The sequence below is a fragment of the Colossoma macropomum genome, unplaced genomic scaffold (genome assembly GCF_904425465.1).
Source record: "Colossoma macropomum unplaced genomic scaffold, Colossoma_macropomum, whole genome shotgun sequence".
NCBI lineage: Eukaryota > Metazoa > Chordata > Actinopteri > Characiformes > Serrasalmidae > Colossoma > Colossoma macropomum.
Window position 1 is genome coordinate 2,886,449 of NW_023494806.1, and position 22,431 is coordinate 2,908,879.

Here is a 22,431-nt window from a genome sequence, read left to right on the forward strand (position 1 = left end):
ACGGATTATCAGGCTGCATGTAAACGTGGCTACTGACGTGGTGGTGGTGTGTTAGTGTGTGTTGCGCTGGTGCGAGTGGATCAGACACAGCAGTGGTGCTGGAGTTTTTATTATTAATTATTAGAGATGGAAAAGGAGATGCGAGAGAAGTGAAGTGAGAAAGAGAGGGGGAAGAGAGAGAACAAAAAAGTATATATATATATATATATAGAGAGAGAGAGAGAGAGAGAGACAGACAGACAGAGAGAAACAAAAAGAGAAACAAAAACAGGGTGAAGGAGGTTGAAAGAGAGAAATTGGTAAAAAGCAGTTCAGAGAAAGAGAAGCAGAGCGAAACAGTGCATGACAAAACGAGAGAACGGTAAAGAGAAAGGAACAAAGACGGTGACTGAGAGAGAAAATGAAGATTGAGGTTCAGTAAGTGTTTCGCTCTCGGCACCTTTCCTCTGAGCTGATTGATCGCGTGAGTGGTTGAGCGGTGACCACAGTGACCACCTGATTGATCCGCCGCTCGCGCGGCCCTCTTCCTTTATGCTCTTTTTTATTTCACTCTCTTTCACTTCAAAAGCACACACAGCTGTTCCACTCATCTTCTGCCTTCATTCACACAGAGAAATAAACACACCGCTGCTTCATTAGGCCTGCTTAATAACCAAATAGTCTAAATAAACAGTATTAATCAGTCAAATAACTGATTACGGTATTGAAACATCTTTTGAGTGCCTTTTGTGCAAACCACTGTCAGTGATTCTAATATTAAAATCAATACAAATAATATTGATGCACGAAGAGGTGATTTAATGTATTTGTTAATTTATTTCCAAAACTAAATAAAGCACATAAAGCGCTGTGCTTTGTTTACGCTGCCTCGCCTCTTGCATCTCTTCTTAAACTCTCCTTTAAAGGCTCTTCATATAATATGATCCTCATATGTTTCATATCAAAATGCTCCGTTATCTTCATCACTACTTTCCAAAACCGCTGCAGCAGCTTCAGCAGCTGTAAACTCTCTGCACGCCGTTTCACATGAGTCTCCGATGTGGACTGAATGAAGAATGAAGGGTTTCCGGCGTGATGGTCAGTCTTAGTGATTTCCTGAGTGTCCATTGGTCAGTTTCACACAGAATGTAGAGGGACACAGGAATCCTCCAGTTCCGCATGGTGAGAGGCTGATGACGTGTATCTCAGCCCCTCTTCATAGGCTCATAACTCCGGATGTGAGTCTCGTATGATCTCAAGATAAGATGGAATGGAAAGGGCGACTCTACAGATTCAGGAAGTGTTTGAACTGGATTTCTGTGCTGGATCATCACAAAGATACACAAACAGATATAGAAACATTGAATTTGGCGTGCGGCCGAGTAAGTCGACCCCAGGGTGTTAAGATCATTCCAGAAGATTATATTATTATTATATATATATTAGAAGATTATATTATTATATATATATATATATATATATTTTATTATATACATTATTATATATATATTATTTTCTCTCATCTCTCACTGGTTAACGCAGGTTCTCATACTTGCTTTTCTCTTTAAAGTGTCCACAGATCTTGCTGTATTTTCAGTGTTCCCTATGGCAGGAAGGGTTGCCAGGTCGAGCCAAAATTTCCAGCATAAAGTTTGCTAAAAGGCTGGCCACCAGAAGCAGAAACCAGGCAAAGTGAACCTACCTAGTTTTATGTGTAACGTTAATGAGGGTAAATTAGTGGTAAAGCTGAAAATACTAAAGTTTTTTTGAGGACTGTTTTCCCTTCCTACACCTCTTCATCTTTTCAAGACTTTCAAAAAACACTGAGTGCGTTTACATACATTCAATAATCCGGTCATATTCGGATTTCTGCGGTTTGCCGATTATTCAAATGGTCATGTAAACACCGTACTCTGATCTAGAAATCCAATTAGGAAATCTGATAAAAAGACTGGATTTTAGCCCAGTAATCAGATTACTCAGTGCATGTGAACTCTTACTCTGATTTCTTTCAGATTTCTCAGTCTGCACATGTGCAGAAAAGACTGCTGTATCAGAAATAAGCGAGCAGCGTTGCCACAAAACGTAGCAGAAGAAACCAACTACATTCTTGACGAAATGAAGGATTTAAATTTTATTCATCTTTTAGATCAGAGGTCACTAATAGGTGGACCGCGGTCCGAGTCCAGGCCCAGACGCTGTCCTATGCGGACCTGGACCTATAACCAATAAACTGTGGGGAATTATTTAATTTCGACGGGATGATTTTAATTGGCGTAGCTTTTCTAGCCTTTACGGTAGCTTTAGTGGCTCAGGAAACTCACAGACCAATCGCATGTGTTGTAAATATCACACGTCACGCTACTCAGCCAATCAGATCTGTGCATACACAGGGGAGGGACGAGGCAAGAAACAGCAGTCGGAGACGAAAGTGAGTCAGAGGGAAGTTATTTCAATAAATAAATAAATAAATAAATGTTGAAATATGACTGAATTGTACTTTATTTGATTTGATATTCAGTTGTTGACTGTATAAGATGTTGATATACCTACTAGGCTCCTTCAGTAAACAGTATATGGCACTGAATCATGATGCAAGTTGGACATTATGATGTTTCGGACCTTTAAGGAAATTTTCTCTAACTGGACCTTACTGAATTTTAATTAAAGACCCCTGTTCTAGATGATGTCTGTTCATATTTTCAGGTAAAGTGACTCGATGTTTTTTAAAAAAAGCTGCAGCAGGAAGTTTGACATTCTGTTTACGTCACGTCTTCTTCTGTGAGTTTATTGGCTGGTTGTAAAGCAGAAATCTGATTATTGTCTGACTCATGTAGACCTGGAGTTTTCACATTATCTGATTACTCAAGTGCATGTAAATGCGTTGATCAGATTACTGACAAAATCTGATTTTCTGACATTTTTGGATTATTGAGTGCATGTAAACGCACTCTGTGTCTCAGACATCAGACATTTCATGTTATTATGTTATTTAGACATAAACAAACCTGCAAACCTGCAGTTTTCTGGTTTGAATGGTGTCTGGTCTGGCAGCAGGTCTGCACACTTAAAATAATAAAGAAAATGGTTCTATGTAGCACCAAAAAGGGTTCTGCTATTGTTACAAGCTTGACATTGCAACCCTTTTGGGTGCTGTATAGAACTCTTTTTTAAAAAAGATTCTTCTTCAGAAAGATACTTGACATTGTAACAATAGAATAAGTACTTTGGTGCTATAAGATGTTGATATACCTACTGGGCTATTTCAGTTTACAGTATGTGGCACTGAGTCATGATGCAGTTAGACATTATGATGTTCCGGACCTTTGCTTGAGGATATTTTCTCTAACTGGACCTTACTGAATTTTAATTAAAGACCCCTGGTGTAGAATAACCCTGGTTACAGAACAGTTAAATAGTCTTGCAGTAGCCTCCTCAAAGGTCAAAGGGGCAGAACGGACAGCGCAGTGCTAAAGTAGGCCGAGAGCAAGAAGTATGAGCCAGAGCACGGAGAGAGTGGGGAGTGGAGGATAGAGAGATGACTGAAGGAGAGAAAGAAAGAGGAGCGAAGCTCCGGGCGGCAACCAAAAAGATTACCGCCCAGCGGCAGTTTTAAGTGTGTGGGGAGAGAGCCCGCTCATTTTCTGGCCCAGCCCTTAGATCGTGTTGGAACGCAGTGCATGTAAACCCTTACTCTGATTTCTTTCGTTTCTCTCAGTCTGCCCATGTTTGGAAACAGCAGTGTTTAACACAGCACCCGCAAGACGCAACAAAACAGCTTCGCCAAAACCGACTACATGCTTGACGAAATTAAGAATTTAAATATTCTTCATCTTTTAGATGATGTGTGTTCATATTTTCCACTAAATATGTCCCGATTCTTGTTGAGATGGAGGGGTAGGGTGAAGTGTTAGAGCTACATGACCCTCCAAACGGAGGTTTTTCAGACACTCCAAACAGAGAGCTATGAGGAAAAAAGAAAAACCGGCAAGACGGAAAACAAGAGACCAAAGAAACCCACAAATGTGAGAATTTTCTCCGTTAAAAATTTACGATAACCATCGTATTATCTTAGTTTAATGTTGATTCAATGTATTATGGTCCTTTTCTTCATAACAGGCATAAAAATCGCTAGTAGTTTGCTGATGTCTCAGTGGCTAGCTAGCTTAAATTTTCCGTTCCACCTTAAATAGTCCAGCAGTTACATTCTGGCTCCTCAGGCACCAGAACTGCGGCACCATTTAAGGTGGAACGGGAAAATTCGAACAAGAAGCTGGTGAATATCTGACTTCAGCTTCATATCACTGAAGAATTAGGGGTGGGTGATAATAAATAATTGCCCCCCTCTTTGAAGGCATATGATCCCTAAATGTAACTAAAGCCCAGCAGTGAGGAGCTGAACTTTACCCTCCTCTGCTGTCACTGCAGACTGGCAGGGTCACCTACAGAGCAGCGCTGGTAGCTGTTAATAAAGTGATGCTCTTTTTATTTGAGGGTCTCATTTCAGAGGGAAGATTTCAACCACTAACCTGTAACTCAGTTCCAAGGGGCAACACTCGAAAACGAGGGGTAGGGGTAAAAAGAAGAAATGGGACTGGGACAAAGTTTTGCTTTGCTTTGCAAAGCAGAAATCCAGTTACTGCCTGACTCATGTAGACCTGGAGTGTCCCCATTCTCTGATTTTCTGCAGTTATCAGATTATTAAGCGTATGTAAACACACTCAGTGTTTGCTGTTCTGCCCTGCATTTAAAGAAATGAGCTTTTCCTTGTAACTTATGTTTAACCTGTGCCTCTTCTGCAGGGAATCGGAGGCCGAAACAGAGTCCTGGATGAACAGTGATGTGTAAAATTTGCTCAGTTTGGCCCACAGACAGGAAACAAGTGAAAAAAAACCACATCACTTGCCCCTAAACACAGAAGCGCTGTCTGTACCTTCTCGATTGCACTTTCAGACTAAAGATAGCTCCTGTATTTTCGCCTACACCTCTGAGCCGGAGCTGTTCCGGTATATACGTGCTCTGCCCACGCGCCGCGGAGCAGCCTGTTAAAATCCTCATCCGAGGTGCTTTAGATGCTCCACCAGCCCTGCTGAGCTAAAAATAGAAGCTTGTCCCTGTGTCTCATCGTAAAAGAAAAGAAAAAAAAACCCTCTTCCCTCGGAGAGGAGAGGCAGAGCTCCTTCATCACCCCCCTCTTCGTCTTCCTCAGCGAGCAGTACATGTTCTGTGCATTCGGGAACGAAGAGGATATTCACTTAAGTTTTGAATACAAGGATAATTTGAACAGAAATAAGATGCACAAAGTGAAAAACAATCACAGTACCTTTACGTTAAATGGAAAGTCCACCAACTTTTCAAAATTCATGCAGAATTCAGTGTTTAGAATTCAGACAGTTTAAAACAGAGTGATTCAGAGTGGTTTGGTGTGAAATGGTTCAGATTTCTTCACAGTGGTGGTGATAGGAACCAGGGGTCGCCATGACTACAACACAGATATAGACATTTTATTTACTGAATTTTATATGGCGTGATGATGATGGGAAAATAGTGGAAAATCTGAAATAATAAGGTTTTTTTGGGGACTATTTTGCCTCAAAGTACCCTGCATGTATCCCTCCACCATGAATGGATTTGAAAAAAAAACTTCTTTAATTTAAAGAATTTGCGGTAGTATGCAAACATTAGTAAGGTTTTAAAGAGAACCATGCAGTCAATATATGGAAACTAAGCCTCATGTTTTGAATGAACTGTTTTTGTGATGTCACACAAACCATTTACATATATCTGCCTGTTCAGCCTACAGCAGTTTAGCCCCGCCCATTCATGCTGCAAAGTTATAAGGAGTGTTTCAGCCTGGACTGTTTTTGAATGAGGCTCAATACAGGGAGCGAATCGGAACAGAGCTCATTTGTATATATCAGTCTTAAAGGCACAGTAACAGCATGTTTGATTAGAGGTGATGAAAAATGGTTAAAAATGGTCAAATTAATGAGAATGTTTTAGTACATAATATCACACAAACTTTATATGTGGACCTCAGTTGAATAACAATATATATATACTGTAGATAATAGAGAATACAGGCCCTTTAAACTCCTCAGACGTCTGGTTCCTATCACCACCACTGTAAACAACTCTGACTCTAAGTTTATCTAGAACAGAGCGTTTCACACCAAACCACTCTGAACGACTTTGTTTACATCTTAACCATTAAATTATGCTGAAATAAAAAAAATAGGCGGAATTTTACTTTATTTGATGTGTTTGATGTTGATGTATCAAATGGACACTGAGTTTAATATGATGCACTGTGTAATCCAGCATAATTCAATGTGATGCGCTGCATAATCTGGTATAATCTGAATTCTGACTGACATGATGCTTAAGTAGAGATTGTAAATCCACTCCTGTGTGCTGACTCAGGTTGCTCAGGTGTGTTTGGGGATGGATTAGACTGTCTAGGGTGCTTAAGGACTCGCTTTAAAGGGCCCATATCCACAGCTTCCTTTTATTTTTTTCCCGTGAGATCCTCTTATGATGTTCGTGTGGGTTTATGTATCGAAAACAGGTTAAATTCTTTTTACGTGACCATTTTCTGACCTCTCTTCATGTCTTAGAATTAAACAGGCTGTTTCTATTGCTGTGCCTAATATATGCCTTAGTTTCCACATATGGGCTGTATGGACTGGGGAATGAATAATAGGTAATATACTATTTATCATTGTAAGATCTTTGAGAATAAGATTATAATCCTTGTAAGATCTATAAGAAGATTATAATCCTATTGCTGTATATCAACCAAATATTAACCAACTCTTCATTTCAGATCAGTGGAGTAGGCTGACTTCCACAACTTTTGAGTTTCCGGTAGTTTCATGCAGTGAATGCATGAAATGCAGTGCTGAATCAGCTGATTAAATCTGGCCAGTCTCTCTCATTCTACTGCACTGATTCCCCTTTAACAGGCACGAATATGACACACTGTTTCTCTGCAACTACAAGTTCCTCTGCCTTTCACACTGTATAGGTCTCACAGTCCTCACAGTCACAGAACTCTGATCAAAACCAGAAGAAGCATCAAGTTCAGTTTGAGGAAACTATAGAAGAAACTTTGTTTATAGTTTACACATTTAGAGTCTGTATGCAAGTCCACACTTCAGTTTCTCATAATAATAGCTAATTATTATTTTAACTGCTACAGAGCTTTAGTGAACTAGATTCATAGCATTGAATCATTTATAGCAGATCCTAAATAATTCACAGTCGATACTGAATAATTCAGGGTAGATATTGAATACTTCATAGTAGATACTGAATAATTTGTATTGGTTACTGAATAATTCATTGTAGTTGCTGAATAATTTATAGCAGATACTAAATAATTTATAATTTAGATAATGAAGAATTAATAGTATATACTGAATAATTCATTGTAGTTGCTGAATAATTCATAGTAGAGACTGTATAATTCATCATAAGTGCTAAATAATTCATAGAAGAGACTGTATAATTCATCATAAGTGCTGAATAATTCATAGAAGAGACTGTATAATTCATCATAAGTGCTGAATAATTCATAGTAAATACTGTATAATTCATCATAAGTGCTGAATAATTCATAGTAAATACTGTATAATTCATCATAAGTGCTAAATAATTCATAGAAGAGACTGTATAATTCATCATAAGTGCTGAATAATTCATAGTAGATACTGTATAATTCATAAGTGCTGAATAATTCATAGTAAATACTGTATAATTCATCATAAGTGCTGAATAATTCATAGTAGATACTGTATAATTCATCATAAGTGCTGAATAATTCATAGTAGATACTGTATAATTCATCATAAGTGCTGAATAATTCATAGTAAATACTGTATAATTCATCATAAGTGCTGAATAATTCATAGTAGATACTGTATAATTCATAAGTGCTGAATAATTCATAGTAGATACTGTATAATTCATCGTAAGTGCTGAATAATTCATAGTAAATACTGTATAATTCATCATAAGTGCTGAATAATTCATAGTAGATACTGTATAATTCATCATAAGTGCTAAATAATTCATAGTAGAGGCTGTATAATTCATCATAAGTGCTGAATAATTCATAGTAGATACTGTATAATTCATCATAGTTGCTGAATAATTCATAGTAGATATTGTATAATTCATCTTAAGTGCTGAATAATTCATAGTAGATACTGTATAATTCACTGTAGTTACTGAATAAGAAGTCTCAGGATAACTCTGTGAATATTAAGCCTGCGGTTCACGGCATTAATGCATTTAATTAATTCTGGCTGAATCCACCGTCTGCTTTGCTGAAACTCTTTATTTACACTCTGCTTCCTCAGCTTTCGGCTCTCGGCCCGGCTGCACCTACTCAGGCATACCACTTTATAATCTATTATTCCCTCATTCGTGCGCTTTCAGAAACAGTGTTAATTAACAGCATGCTTTTGGGTTTTTACTATTTTAACACATTTTGTGTTGGCCTCAGTGCACAGACGGAGCAAGAAGAACAGAGACAGAAGGACAGAGAGAGGAAGGGACCACTGCTGTGTCTCATTTCCTATAAAGTGAGGGAGCAAAACAGTTATAGAGAGAAAGTGTGAAGAAGAAGAAGAAGAGACTGATGGAAAATGGAAAAAAGGTCATTGTCGGACTGTTTACAGTGACATCAGCGCTCCAGAGAGAATCAGCACCTCCTTCAGCCTGCAGGCAAGGAAAACGTACAGATCTAAAATGCTGGGACAGGTGAGATCCAGGAGGTTTAAACCTGCTCTCCTCATAAACACTGCAGTGTGTAGCTGCGCTCTGCTCTCTGAAAGCATAAAAGCCCACAGAGGAGAAAGAGAGCCCAGAGCTAAGAGTGTCAGAATGTGTAAGTCACAAACAGCAGAATAGAACAGAGCACAGCACAACACAGTAGAACAGAATCAAACAGAACACGCCACAACAGAACACTGTAGAATAAAACAGAATAGACAAACGCTGTAGAATAGAATACAATAGACACACTGTAGAATAGAATAGAACAGAATAGACAAACACCATAGAATAGACAAATGCTATAGAAGTAGAAAAATGCTGTAGAATAAAATAAAATTAGACAAAAGCTATAAAATAGAATAGACAAGCACTGTAGAATAGAATAAATTAGACAAAAGCTTTAGAATAGAATAAAATAGACAAACAATAGAATGGGATAGACAAACACTAGAACAGAATAAAATAGACAAAAGCTGTAGAATAGAATAGACAAGCACTATAGAATAGACAAACACTAGAATAGAACAGACAAAAGCTGTAGAATAGAATAGACAAACGCTGTAAAATAGAATAAAATGGACAAACTAGGATAGAATAGACAAGCACTGTAGAATACAATAGATGTGCTATAAAATAGAATAGAATACAATAGACAAATGCTGTAGAATACAATAAAATAGACAAACACTAGAATAGAATAGACAAATGCTAGAATGGAATAGAATAGACAGCTGTAGAATACAATAGACATGCTATAGAATAGAATAGACATGCTATAGAATAGAATAGACAAATGATAGAATAGAATAGACATGCTGTAGAATAGAATAGACATAGACAAACTGCTGTAGAATAGAATAGACAAATGCTATAGAATAGAATAAATAGACATGCTATAGAATAGAATAGACAAACGCTGTAGAATAGAATAGACCAATGATAGAATTGAATAGACATGCTGTAGAATAGAATAGAATAGAATAGAATAGACAAACACTGTAGAATAGAATAGACAAATGCTATAGAATAGAATAAAATAGAATAGAATACTGTAGACCAGAAAAGGTGGTTCTTCACAACATAGAATTGGATAGAAAAGAATAGAATAGAAATCTGTTCTGTGGAGAAAACATGAAACACGTAAATCGTCCTGTATTGTAGGCTCTCCCTGTACACAGTTAAGCTGAGGTGAGGTTTAAATGAAGCCTACAACACGGTAAAGCTTCATACTGTATATAAAGAGAGAGAGAGAGAGAGAGAGAGAGAGAGAGAGAGTAACAAGAACAGACACAAAAAGACTCCCTCTCTCCATCTGTCTGAGCGAGTGGCAAACAAAACGACAGATGCTCAGCAAATTCACAAAGCCGTTCATGGTCATCATACACTAATCTAGAACATGAAGAACATCTCCAGCGCGCTGTGTCTGATCTCTGTTTGAGACCCCGGGGGCCAGAAAACAAGCTTTTAAAGCCGAGTCGAGTGCTGACCCGGCATAGCGTCCGTCTCAGGAGTTACGAGCAGAGAAGATGATAAACGCAGCTGTATTTTGCCCTCTTTTGTGCTTTTAGCCTCATTATGTTGTTTATTGCGCTACTGAACACCCGTCTGTCGGTTCCAGCACTTCAGCAGTTTGATCATTTCTTACGTTCCGCATCTGATGCTGTACTTCACTTTCCCGCCTGCTGGAGCTGAGAACACACTGAAAAGATGAATGAACGGACTCGCTTCAAAATTAAGGCTCCTAAATAGTTCCTGACTTGGATGCATAAGAAAATCTTTAATTGGTACTGAACTTTCACATCACGTTGAGGTTCTTGCATTTTTAGGGACTTTTAAGGAAAACAAAAGTGGTTCTTTTATGGGACTGCCCCCGAGAACCCCTTTGTGGCACCTTTATTTTTAAGAGTTCACAACATTCTCTCTACTTATGAGTGTCGCCGAGGCATGAGGAAGAACTACTGAGAGGAACCAAGACTCAAAAGCAGAACCTCCCTAAGAGCTTCAGAAAGAACTACTGAGAGGAACCAAGACTCAAAAGCAGAACCTCCCTAAGAGCTTCAGAAAGAACTACTGAGAGGAACCAAGAGTGAAAACAAGACCCTCCTTGAGAGTATGAAGAAGAACCACTAAGAGGAACCAAGACTGAAAATAAGAACCTCCTTAAGAGCATGAGAAGAACAACTGAGAATAACCAAGGCCAAAAAGAAGAAAATCTCTAAAAGCTTGAAGAACCACTAAGAGGAACCAAGACTGTAAATGAGAACCTTCTTAAGAGCATAACGAAGAACCACTAAGAGGAACCAAGACTGTAAATGAGAACCTTCTTAAGAGCATAACGAAGAACCACTAAGAGGAACCAAGACTGTAAATGAGAACCTCCTTAAGAGCATGAGGAAGAACCACTAAGAGGAACCAAGACTGTAAATGAGAACCTTCTTAAGAGCATAAGGAAGAACCACTAAGAGGAACCAAGACTGAAAATGAGAACCTTCTTAAGAGCATAAGGAAGAACCACTAAGAGGAACCAAGACTGAAAATGAGAACCTCCTTAAGAGCATAAGGAAGAACCACTAAGAGGAACCAAGACTGAAAATGAGAACCTCCTTAAGAGCATAAGGAAGAACCACTAAGAGGAACCAAGACTGAAAATGAGAACCTCCTTAAGGAAGAACAACTGAGAGGAACCAAGGCCAAAAAGGAGAAAATCCCTGAGTTTCGCACTAATAAACGGAACCAGAAAGGAGACACTCCCTTAGAGCATGAAAAAGAACCACTAAGAGGAACCGAGACTCTAACTCGACATAGCGACATTTCCCCTGTAAGAGTCGTGCCGGGTCTCGAAGAGCTCGATCGGAGCGCCGCAGTTGGTGGGTGTGAAGCTGTAATGAGGTGATGAAGACCCTCAGCTCTGATGCTCTAATGCTGCTTTAACTCGATCAGGGCTGCTGGGAGCTGGAGCAGAACTTCGACGGGTTTGGTGCCGATCCACTCACCTGCACACAATCGCACACTGGTCCGAGAGCAGTTTGACGGTTTCTAACAGAATCGGATCAGGATGTGAGGAACTGAAAGTATCCCAGCTCAGCGGAAAAGGGCCATTTCCAGCCGGTGTGTATTCACCCGGGAACCTGCTGAGCCTAATGGAGCTTAATGAAGCCATTTCAGAGAGGCAGTCAGCAGCGCCGCAGTGCTACAGTCTCCTTCTCCCTTTATTTCCTCCCCCTTTTTCTTTACTTCTCGTCAGTGGAGTATGAAGACTTTAGAGGGGGTGGCTACCAGGGGCACAGAATCCGGTAATGGGATGCGTGACTAAAAGGTTATAGAGAAAAAGTCTTTATAGCATTGAAGGTAAAAACACAAAAGTAAACAGCGTGTGTGAATAATCGTCCACTTAAAACAATGTGCAATAACATTTAAAAACAATTTCCACTTCCCTTAGGACCCTAAGGGCAAAGCAGTTCAGAACGGTTTAAGGTACAAACATGAGGACATTCAGCAGACCTGCCCCTACCTAGCAAGCATGATGTCATCGAGCTGTGACGTCAGCATCAGTGAGTAATTCGGCTCAGAAAATCAACTAAATTCCTGATAATATTGCTCTACTTTTCGGCCTTCATATTCCAACAAAAAAGGCGATAAAACTGCCCCATTCAACACAATGAGTGCATTTTCACTCTTTCCCTCAAAATCACACAATCAGGCCCTAAAAACATTTGAACAAATAAACAATAAATATGACAAATACTATAAAATTAATAATATCTAGTTCTGTCTTTCAGTTTACGTTGATTTTGAGTATTAAAAATATCTGATATTAAATATGCAACTCAATTTCTCTTGCTCTGCATCAAAGTTTTAGCACTGAACATGAATCCAAGAGGGCAGAAAATCAATAAAAAAACGTCCGCCTTATGCTAATTGTTTATTTTTCTCATAATAACCAATAGAATGAATCGCCATCAAAATTCCTGCACTGTCAGCTCACAGACACTCCAGACTAACCATTTCTGAAAAGACACCTACAAGTCCACTTGTTTTCAAGATCTCTATAATTAAAAAATTACAAATTTTAGGTAAATTTTTGATCAAAAATGACCCAAATTCATAAAGATATTAAATTTCTGTTAGCATTTACATGTCAAACAGTGGCATATCTGAGTAGCCCAGGGCCTCCTGAAAATATATGGCATGTGTCTGTCTCATGTAAATACTTTAGAATTGCAATTGTAGTAATTGACCCAAAATACCAAAAAAAAATCCCCCAAAATTCGAGGGTCCTAGAGGTTAAATCCTACCTGTATCGAAGCACCTAGGTTTAGGTTTAGTCTGGCATGCAGTAAGTGTAGGTTTTTATTCTGGCTAAACAGTTCAGTATTTTCCACAAACATTCTGCCACTACAAGCTCACACTAAACACTCTCGACGCGTTTTCATTCACAAAAACACATCACACAGCAGTTTGAAGCTCAATACATAAAAAATGTGGAATCACCATTAGAACACAAACACCTTCTCCCACTGACTCACCACCTGTCATATGGATTAACCCCTTATACCGTAACACATTTGGTTGGAATTTACATATTGGTTTCACTGTACTTACACAATTACTGAATAATTTACAGTAATTACTGAATAAGTCATCTTAGATACTGAACTTATAGAAGTTATTGAATAATTCATGGTTGATAGTGAATAATTCATAGTATACTAAATAATTCATAATAGATACTGAATAATTCACAGTAGATACTGAACAATTCATAGTGGATACTGAATAATTTATAGTAGATACTGAATAATTTATAATAGATACTGAATAATTCCTAGTAGCTACTATATAATTCATAGTAGATACTCAATAAATTATAGCAGATACTGAATAATTCATAGTATATACTGAATAATTCATAATAGATACTGAATAAGTCTCTGTAGATAATGAATAATTCGTAGAGGATACTGAGTAATACATAGTAGATACTAAGTAATTCATACTAGATACTGAATAATTTATAGGAGATACTGAATAATTCATAATAGATACTGAATATTTCATAGTAGATACTAAATAATTCACAGTAGATACTAAATAATTCACAGTAGATACTAAATAATTCATAGTACACACTAAATAGTTCATAGTAGATACTCTTATTCAGAAAGTAGATACTGAATAATGCGTAGTAGGTACCAAATAAAGTCACACTCAATGACTAATAAGCATTAACGCAAATCAAACACACTGGATGAGGTTTTTTTTTGGACCAAATTTTGGCTGAATAGCCAAACGTTGTTTTTGTGACAGTACACCAGGGAGTGAACGCTGTATTTTTGGATTAAGGAGTTAAGCCACTGATTTGGATTCATTGAGCTTCGGAACTGAATCCTTATTCTCTGCTTTCTGTTGTCAGATGTACATCAGAGCTGAATCAATGCGGGAACACAGACTGAACACACACCGCAGCACAGCACTTTCTCCACTACACCTGCCGGCTGCTCTGCTCTCTAATAGAGGTTAAGCGGCGCTTAAACTGCACCGTTCCAGCTTCGTCACACTGCCGTATCTGAAAGTCTCCTGAGGATTAAAAGCAAAAAATAACACCTGTTTTATATTTTTATTATTAAAAACTCCCTGCACTCCTAACATGGCCTAACGTCTGCAGCATCTGATCCAAACACCAGTGGCCGGTTGCACCAGCTCTGTGTAAGTTCAAACGCAGGCTAGTTGTGATGTAAGTGTTAACTAAGTTCAGGTTTATGTATTTGTAAATCAAAACAGGTTGCACTACACAAACTATTTTTAACGTTGAGCTTAGTAGTAACTAAATATTTACGCCCCCTTCAGCAGGTGTAAGTTTTGGGGAAACCATCAGAAACCACAAAAAACAAAAACATTACTTTTTTGGTTAACTAAGCTAAAAACGTCTAAATGCTATATGCTGTGATTTTACTTACTGCTCTAAAGCTATGTTCACATTACAAGCCTCGTTGCTCAAATCCAATTTTCTGCTCAAATCCGATCTCTCTGACTCGATGGTTCACACTCGTTTAGGTAAGTGACTCAAATATGTCATTAATGTGACGAACCGGCGTCCTGAAATGACCCTCATGAGCTCATCCTACTCAGTAACGTCACGTGAATGAATCACGATCATCATCAGCACAAACTAACGAGCAGAACGAGCTTCGCTGAGAAGATAATTAACTCTGATCAGCTCTCAGCTTCATTATTAGAGCGAGACGAAGGAGAAAAAGGTGAGATGAGCTGCTTTTCCACCGTTTACAGGCTTTAACTTCTGTCCGGCGCTGCTGCCATGGTAACGCTGAATGATGGTCACGCGCAGTGGAAAAAAGCACATGAATTCCGATCTGAGCGTCACATTAAGGTCACATGGCCACGAATCGGATACGTATCCGATCTAGGACCACATATGAAAGTGGCTCAGGTCGGATTTGAAAAGATCAGATTTGTGTCCACACAGCCCTAAAAACATCAGATCTGAGTCACATTAGGGCAAACAATCAGATTTGTGCCACTTCAACCTGCTAATGTGAACGCAGCCTAATAATCTGGTTTAAACTCAGAGCATGAAGCTGAACACTCACAGCTCCAGCTCAGAGAGACTCAGCAGCTGCACAAACAGCTAAACTGATCTGCTGATGTGTTGGTTAGCGAGAAACCGTTGTTTAAAAAGCTGCATATGTGGTTGTCTAAGGGAAATATTAAAGAATTAACAGACAGTGGCTGTAGATCATTATATTTTTAGATATTTTTTAAAAATGTTTCCCAGAAAAAGTCAGCATAAGCTGCTGTCACGTTTCCATGGCAGCGGGTTTATAAATCTGTTCTGAATATATTGTCATGTTAAACCAACGTACGCGTTAGTAGGTACTAGTTAAGACAGGACTTACGGATTTGTGGTGCAAACAAATTTAGTAAAAGCATAGTCTGAAATTAATTAATGTAACTAAGGACAAAGTAAAGACTTTACGCACAAACTTAAGTTTAAACTTATGCAAACCTGGTGCAACCCAGTCCAGCAGAACCTCTGAAGCAGTGTTGTTAAACTCAACCAGTGAGGGCATATTAAAAAATCTAATCAAATCTGTGGGTCAGAGAAAAAATATTTTAATTTTATTTTTAATTCACGTTGTGCTAGAACTCCAACTGGCCATTGTTCATTCAAAATACGCAAAAACTTACTTTACAGCAGTAAAATACACCGGTCAGGCATAACATTATGACCACCTCCTTGTTTCTACGCTCATTGTCCATTTTATCAGCTCCACTTACTATATAGGTGCACTTTGTAGTTCTACAGTTACAGACTGTAGTCCATCTGTTTCTCTGATACTTTGTTAGCCCCCTTTTACCCTGTTCTTCAGTGGTCAGGACCCCCATGGACCCTCTCAGAGCAGGTACTATTTGGGTGGTGGATCATTCTCAGCACTGCAGTAACACTGATGTGGTGGTGGTGTGTTAGTGTGTGTTGTGCTGGTATTAGTGGATCAGACACAGCAGTGCTGCTGGGGTTTTTAAACACTGTGTCCACTCACTGTCCACTCTATTAGACACTCCTACCTTGTCAGTCCACTTTGTAGATGTAAAGTCAGAGACGATAGCTCATCTGCTGCTGCACAGTTTGTGTCGGTCATCCTCTAGTCCTTCATAAGTGGTCACAGGACGCTGCTCACAGGACGCTGTTGGCTGGATATTTTTGGTTGGTGGACGATTCTCCGTACTCCAGCAGCACTGCTGTGTCTGATCCACTCAGACCAGCACAACACACACTAACACACCACCACCACATCAGTGTTACTGCAGTGCTGAGAATGATCCACCACCCAAATAGTACCTGCTCTGTGAGGGTCCATGGGGGTCCTGACCACTGAAGAACAGGGTAAAAGGGGGCTAACAAAGTATCAGAGAAACAGATGGACTACAGTCTGTAACTGTAGAACTACAAAGTGCACCTATATAGTAAGTGGAGCTGATAAAATGGACAATGAGCGTAGAAACAAGGAGGTGGTCATAATGTTATGCCTGACCGGTGTATAGGCTCTTGTAGTAAACCTTTAAATATTACATGAATACTTGAGATATTTAAGATGTAAATGTCCCCAGGAGCTCAGTCTTTTAGACCTACCTATCTGCTTGAACTAGACTCCTGGCATCTCTTCTTTACTGCTGGGCTCAGTTTCTGAGCTGCTAAGCCTGTGTTAAGTGTTTACGTTGGTTGAACTGCAGCTGAAATGCATTTTGGTGATACGACTGGTGTGGACTTGTGCAGAATTGTGTACAATTGAGGTGAAACCGCTGTCCCATAGGTTGTTGTTGGGGTAGGAGAGTCGGAGCACATTATGTTGCAATGCATGCTGGCCTGATTTGGCCCGTGGGCCTTGTGTTTGACACATGGGCTCTAAAGCCTTTCACATGTCTCACAGATGAGAATAGAAATTCGCTGGAATGCTTTGTTTTATCTTCATGTCCATCTTTTTATGCCCTCTCATGCTTTTTTCTGCTGTTCTCAGAATAGGCTTCTTCTCTCCAACCCATAATATTAAAAGCCCACCAACCCCCATCAGAAGGATTTGTTGCCTCGGCGACCTCAGAGGGCACCGTTTGGAGAGGGTCTGCAGATGTCAGCGCTGGGGCTTTATTTCATTTACTTCATAGACCACCAGGCCAGGTAAACAGCGAGGCGCTTTAAAGCTGCGCTAGGTAAGATTTTTGGTTAAAACTGAAAGTAGCATTAAAAAAGAGGCTAAAACATGGGTCTGTATGCTGCTGCGAGTCAGGTCGGAGTTTTTCGGACCACGTCATACACCTTTACGTATTAACGTCACATGCACAGGTTCAAAAAGAAGGTCCGGCTCGATGTTTAGGTCTCAAAATCAACATTATACTGATGAAGATATGATGGCAGTAATAGATAATTCACTCACATCCTCATAAGACGCTCCTTCACCAAGTTTAGACTGAGTTCTCTTTGATTTCTCTTTCAGTTGTCAGACTTATCCACTTGGGGAAGGGGGCCGAAGCACAACCCATGCTAAAAAATGTTCTTCCGCACGTTACATGCAGTACACATTTTCACCAGAGGGGTCTCCAAATCCCCAAAACTTACAGAGTGAAGCTTGAATTGAAATATAAGAACCATTTCTGGTGCTATATAGAAAAGGTTTCTATATAGAACCATGTGCAGTTCGTTCTCCATCAGTCTGAAGAACAATTTCACCATGCAAGGAACCATTTTAGCATGAAATGGGTCTATACACAACTCCTGGTTCTAAACAATACTATTCCCTTTACTACCTTGAAGAACCATCTTTATGAAGAGTCAAATCTTCCAATATATTGCTTAAGTACAGTTATGAAGTACACACTTAAAAAGGATTGTTCTTCAAGGGTTCTTCAGTAAAGAAAATGGTTCTGTATAGAACCATAAACACTCGGCATGATTAAAGGGTTCTTTGCAATGTGAAATGGTTCTTCAGATTGATGGAGAATGTCCTGTATATGGTTTTATACAGAACCTTTTCGAAAAGGGTTCTATATAGCACCAAAAAAAGGTTTTGCTGTTATTACAAGCATGACATTGTAACAATAGAGGAACCATTTTTTGGTGCTGTATAGAACCCTTTACCATCTACAGCACATACAACACTTTCATGAGGCAAAGAACCCTTTAAACATCTTTAAACATACAAAGGGTTCTCTGGTTATTCATGGTTCTACATAGAACCATTTTCTTTACTAAAGAACCCTCGAAGAACCATCATTTTTGAGAGTGGACAGTTAGGCAAGTGTTTTAAACTCCTGTGCCTGACATAAATTTGGAAATTGAAGCTTTAAACGTGCTTTATTTTTTTATTTTGTACGTAACTCAAACAGAAGAGCTCAGAGTGAGGAAGCTGGACGACAGGGGGAGACTATCAGCGAGCGAGCGAGGTAGGAAAAGAATGAGAGAGAGAGAGAGAGAGAGATCTTGTAGCAGGGATGTAGTTCTGTTTTCTCCCATCCATCTCGGCCCGAGTGTGTTTTCACATAAAGCGCTACGGATGCTCAAGTAAAGCCACGTCTCCATAGCAACCACTCCAGTGAGATCTGTTTCTGGAGGAAAGCCCTCTCCACCCCCGCCAGCGTTACGCAGAGAACAACCTGCGTCTGGCTCTTCACTTTTAAGAGGTGAACGAATTGGACCCTGCAGACGTACTCCCCAAGAACCCGCCAAGGAACTCACCACGGCTCTCTCACAGACTGCAGGCATCTGAGGCACGGCAGGTTTATTTATAGAACCCGTTTCATACACCGCGCTCACTCAGAGTGCTTTAGAGATGAGAAAATACGAAGAGAATTCACATTATAATTTAAAAAGATGGAGAATAGAAACTAAAAGCATGATTAAAACAATAGAGACGCACTAAATTCAAATCAAATTAAAACTGAAATGAGGATAATAGAGTGAAGAGAAGTACAGCACACTGCAAAAAATGGTGTCTTGTCAAGTAAAAATGATCTTGCATGTAGTCAATAAATCCTGTTTTGCTTCTGTTGAGATTGTTTTAAGGTTAATTTAAGCTTATTTTCCTTATTTCTAGACATTTTATACTTGTTTTAAGTGATTTCATTAAGTAAAATTATCTCAATATTGGCTTGTAATGTACTTAAAACCAGCAAAATTATCTGCCAGTATAGTGAGATCACTTTACTTAATAAAATGACCTAGAACAAGTAAATAACGTCTAGAAAAAGGGTAAATAATCCTACAGCAAGTGCACGACCATCTCAAATCTTCTATGTCAACTAGAATCAAGATAATTTAACTTGACAAGAGACCATTTTTTACAGTGTAGAGCTAACAGTGTTCTAACCTGAGCTGAAAGCTGCTCAGATAGGAACGGATTTAAAGTGTCCAGTGTCGGGGTTCTTCTAAAGCTCTCTGTCAACTGGTTCCATCTAAGAGCAGCATAGTAGCCAAACACTGCTTCTCCATGTTTAGTCTTCACCTTCGGCAGGACTGACTGACCAGTTCCTAATGATCTGAGAGTTCTGCTCGCTGCAGCAGATCAGATAAATAAATCCTGCACCATTAAGACATTTATAGAGCAGTAATAGCACCTTTTATACTGGTAGCCAGTGTAAGGATTTAAGAATGGGGGGTGATGTGATCCCTTCTTTTATTCCTAGTGAGATTCTAACAGCTGCATTTTGAATCAGCTGAAGCTGTTTGTCTTTCTGGTTGTCCAGTTAAGAGACCATTACAGTAAAACACAGTGGGCGAATCAATAAGAAAGCTAGCCAGAGAATTAGCCCTCAACTCCCTACGGGACGCGACCAATGGCCTTACAATTTATTGCACACTTTGCAAGGACATCCCTGATCACTAATAAGACAAGAAAGGCGGTCTTCCAGGGAATACGGCACTAATCTCACACACATGCATTCAGTTTTGCACCTGAAGTTCCGCATTGAGAAGAAAGGAAACCACTGTAGGACAGAAATAGTTCTCAACATTTATAGCACCGCAACACATCTCAGTTAACCCTTGTGTGGTGTTCAGGTCTGTGGGACCCATTTTCAATGTTCACCAAAAGAAAATATGAAGTGATTTATTATTATTTCAACCTCAGATTCTTGTATTTTTCTCATTTTCTGTGAAGAACATATAAAATAACCCATTTTCAGTGTCTTCACTCTGTTCACCCCCCACACATTTATATTACACATGTGGTGTTGGGTATAAAAGTGTGGAGGTGCTGTGTCCTTCACTCTGTTCTCCTCCTACATGGCCTGCTGTTAGTGTGCGTGTTTGTATATGTGTGTGTGAGGGTGGACAACATGGACAGGCTGCTGACTGGCTACAGCTGCTAAAGGAGAACCCTACGCTGGACACTTGTGATATTTTAAACATCTGGTATTTTTATATAAATTGTTATGGCTGTATTGATTTAAAAACACAATAATACGGTGGGACCACCAAACCACTGAGTAACAAACATATCAACACCACACCAAAATGTCTCAGTGCTAGAACAAGCACTTTGGACTGGATTTAGCGCATTAAGTGTAGCTCTGTGCTCTTCAGATGGGATGACTTATACAGAAACATGTACATGATGCCGTATCCCAGCGGTCACCAGCCCTCCTGCTGGACATTAACAATTGACCACAATACACATTTTTGCAGGTTTCACCTCCAACTCAACATATACTCCTTCATGTTTCACCTCCAAAACAATCTGTATTACTGAAGGTCACCCTACGTTCCTGTATGTTCCATTTCCAGCTCAAATCTGTGTTCTTACAGGCTTCACGTCCAACAAAATCTACATTCCTGTATGTTCCACCTCCAACTAACGTTCCTGCAGGTTTCAGTTCCATCTCTATATGGATATAGATCCAATCTACATTCCTGCAGATTTCACTTCCAACCCACATCTACATTCCTACAAGTTCCAAGTCCAGCCCAAATCTACATTCCTGTAAGTTTCATCTCTAACCCCAATATACATTTCTGCAGGTAGCATCTAAACCCAGTCTACATTCCTGCATGTTCCACCTCCAAAACAATCTGTATTCCTGTAGGTTCCGCTTCCAAAATAATCTATGTTCCTGCATGTTCCACCTCCAAAACAATCTGTATTCCTGTAGGTTCCACTTCCAAAATAATCTATATTCCTGCATGTTCCACCTCCAAAACAATCTGTATTCTTGTAGGTTCCGCTTCCAAAATAATCTATGTTCCTGCATGTTCCACCTCCAAAACAATCTGTATTCCTGTAGGTTCCACTTCCAAAATAATCTATATTCCTGCATGTTCCACCTCCAAAACAATCTGTATTCTTGTAGGTTCCGCTTCCAAAATAATCTATGTTCCTGCATGTTCCACCTCCAAAACAATCTGTATTCCTGTAGGTTCCACTTCCAAAATAATCTATATTCCTGCATGTTCCACCTCCAAAACAATCTGTATTCCTGTAGGTTCCGCTTCCAAAATAATCTACGTTCCTGCATGTTCCACCTCCAAAACAATCTGTATTCCTGTAGGTTCCGCTTCCAAAATAATCTATATTCCTGCATGTTCCACCTCCAAAACAATCTATATTTCTATAGATTTCACCTCCAAAATAATCTACATTCCTGTAGGTTTCACCTCATACTGAATATTTGTTCCTGCATGTTCAACTTCCAACCCACATCTATGTTCCAATGTGTTCCATCTCCAACTCCAACACACGTTCCTGCAGTTTTCACCTGCAATTCAATCTATGTTCTTGCAGGTTTCACCTTGAATCCCAAACTATGTTTCTACATGATCCACCACCAATTCCGGTATACTTTCCTGCCGGTTTCACCTTCAACCCCAATCTATGTTCTTGCAGGTTTGACCTCTAACACCAGTATACGCTCCTGCATGTTCTACCTCCAACTCCAACATATGTTTCTGCATGTTCTACCTCCAATTCCAATCTCTGGTCCTTCAGGTTTCGGTTCCATGACAATATACATTCTTTGCAGGTGTCACCTCCAATCTCAATCTATGTTCCTGCAGTTTTCTTCTGCAATCCAACCTATGTTCTTGCAAGTTTCATCTCCAATCTCAGTCTATGTTCCTCAAAGTTTCATTAGTTTATTAGTTTCCAACCAATAATTAGAGCAGGGATT

General features: G+C 39.3%; 1 protein-coding gene across 1 annotated transcript in view; it reads right to left on the minus strand.

Annotated features, from left to right (window-relative positions):
* rasl10a (RAS-like, family 10, member A) overlaps positions 1–22,431 on the minus strand; it is a 48,761-nt gene that overhangs the window by 25,495 nt on the left and 835 nt on the right. The gene's annotated exons all lie outside the window — the stretch shown is intronic.